General features: G+C 39.0%; 1 non-coding gene across 1 annotated transcript; it reads right to left on the reverse strand.

Moving 5' to 3' along the window:
* Window positions 1–319: 319 nt before the first annotated feature.
* TRNAK-CUU (transfer RNA lysine (anticodon CUU)) lies at window positions 320–391 on the reverse strand. The gene has a single exon. It is a non-coding gene; the product is annotated as a tRNA-Lys (tRNA).
* Between the last annotated feature and the right edge of the window lie 1,953 nt (window positions 392–2,344).

The following is a 2,344-nucleotide window of genomic DNA, read 5'->3' on the forward strand; positions in this document are numbered from 1 at the left end:
GCAAATTAGGGCTGGATGACAGAAGAAAAGTGCAGACAAATGTAAGAAAAGCTGTAAATTGTAAAACATCATTTTCTGAGTGGAAAAGGAAAGTGGGAGGTTTGGGTTATGTAGAAAATGGTATATATATCCTATTTGGTATTATGTTATATTCTATTAAAGCTCTTCTTTGTCAGAATTTAATAAATCACTTTTTATATCCTTTTTCTCTTTCCAGTGCTGGAAGGTGATGTAAGTTTCTTCTCTGCATGTGATATCAGAGAGCCATAGTGCCATATATATATATATATATATATGTATTTTTTTAAAATAGGTTTCATGCCCAACATGGGGGTTGAACTCATGACCTGAGATCAAGAGTCACATGCTCTACCAACTGAGCCAGCCAGGCACTCCCATATATTTCTTGATTTAGCCAAAAAAGAAAGAAGGTGGTCAAGCTTTGCAACAATGAAATCAGTTAGAGTCAGCAATATGCCATATTTTATCAACTATAATACATGTATGCATAACTATTTTTAAATTATTAAAATAAAGCCAAAAGGTGGACATCTATATACCAACTTTATGACAAAGTTGTGGTTTTCAACCAGAATATCTCTGGGAGAGATATCTGGGTCATAAGAATAGAGTAAACCAGAAAAGTGGGCCAGGGACAGTCCTGGCAGTTTGGATACCTGTGATTAGGAAAATCTACTTGCGAAACAATAGACCTTATGACACATGGAAAAAAATGAGAGAGATACTATTTTTTCAGGAGACATTAATTATCCTAAAAATTTATTCACATTTTTTTTTTTACTCATGAGAATATGTACTAATTTACTAAATGTACTGATTTGCGTCCCTTTAAGCACAATGCCCTGTGCTAACTCTGTGGGAACATGTTGCAAGGTACGTAGAATTGATGCCTGGAGACATGTCTGATGTCATCCGGCTTTAAAGCTGTGGATTAAGAATGTGAACCTAACTACTATAACATGGGGGAAGAAATCAGCAAAATCTACTTGGATCTCTGTGTGTTGGAAAGCCACTCCATATTCCTTTTCCAAAACCTATCGTTTCTTCAGAACACAAATTCTAATTCAAGTGACTAGGTTCCTGCTTTGGTTTATTTTGCTTTGTTTTCTCATTTCACATTGAAGAACGTATTCTGGCAACTTGGACTTCATTATTCCTCGCGCATCATTAGGAAACTATTCACACACTACAAGGGTGCTGGCTGCTGTTTTTCCGTATTGACTGTGTCTTACTAGTCTTCACATCCTTTACTGAAGTACCTATGTCTTGTGGGAATAGCAGACAAAAGAGAGCAAATACAGATGATGGTGAGATTTTAAGGCAGTGATCACAAGTATATATTTGATTTCGAGTAGAAACTCCCTACACCTCCCTTCCTGCACCGTTCCCAATGCTTTTTGTGAGCAATGGCTTCTTACCCTCGACCTGGGACAAACATAGGGAAGTGGCACAGTTATGGGCTAGTTATGGGCTGTTACTGAGAATAAATTGTGAGAGTGAGCAAAGAGAGCTTTATGTTTTTATCAGTAGGTTTGTAGTAGGCAACCCTGTTTGAGTAAAAGAGAGAAACCTGAATTCAAAATTATTTAAGGAAATGGGAGATTTCTGGTTATGTATTGGCAAATTTCAGCTGGGGTTTTCTTCATTTATGGTTCGATTAAAAGGCTCAAGCAGTGTGTCAGATGATATACTGAAGCATATTAAAATTTTTAAGAGCTTATTTGAGCAAAAATTGATTCCAATTGGGCAGCGCCAAGCTGGAAGTGGTTAGGAGCACACCTTGGAGTCAGGGCAAAGACAGAGAAAGTGTGGAAGCAAAGAAAGACAATTATTCAATTGTCTACAGCTTAAAGACTGGGGTTTGAATGAAGGCAGTCTAGCCTCAGAACAAATTTTAGAGCAAACATCGCTTTTCAGTTCGTCCCAAAAAAGGCCACAAGGGAAGAGAAGCCTGCCAAAAAGATAAGAGGGCAGTTGGCTAAGTAGGTATTTCTAAATGGAGGGAAGAACAAGAATGTGCCTTCAACTGGGGCGCCTGGGTGGTTCAGTCGGTTAAGCGTCTGCCTTCGGCTCAGGTCATGATCCCAGGGTCCTGGGATGGAGTCCTGCATCGGGCTCCATGCTCAGTGGGGGTCTGCTTCTCCCTCTGCCTGCTGCTCCCCCTGCTTGTGCTCACACGCTCTCTCTCTGTCAAATAAAAAAATAAAATGTTAAAAAAAAAAAAAAAAAGAATGTGCCTTCAACTAATAGGGTGGTCTCTGGAGAAAGAAAAGAGATCCTTCTGGACATGAGATCAAAAACCATCTGGAGAAGCAGAAGGAAA

The sequence above is a fragment of the Ursus arctos genome, unplaced genomic scaffold (assembly GCF_023065955.2).
Source record: "Ursus arctos isolate Adak ecotype North America unplaced genomic scaffold, UrsArc2.0 scaffold_6, whole genome shotgun sequence".
Classification (NCBI taxonomy): Eukaryota; Metazoa; Chordata; class Mammalia; order Carnivora; family Ursidae; genus Ursus; species Ursus arctos.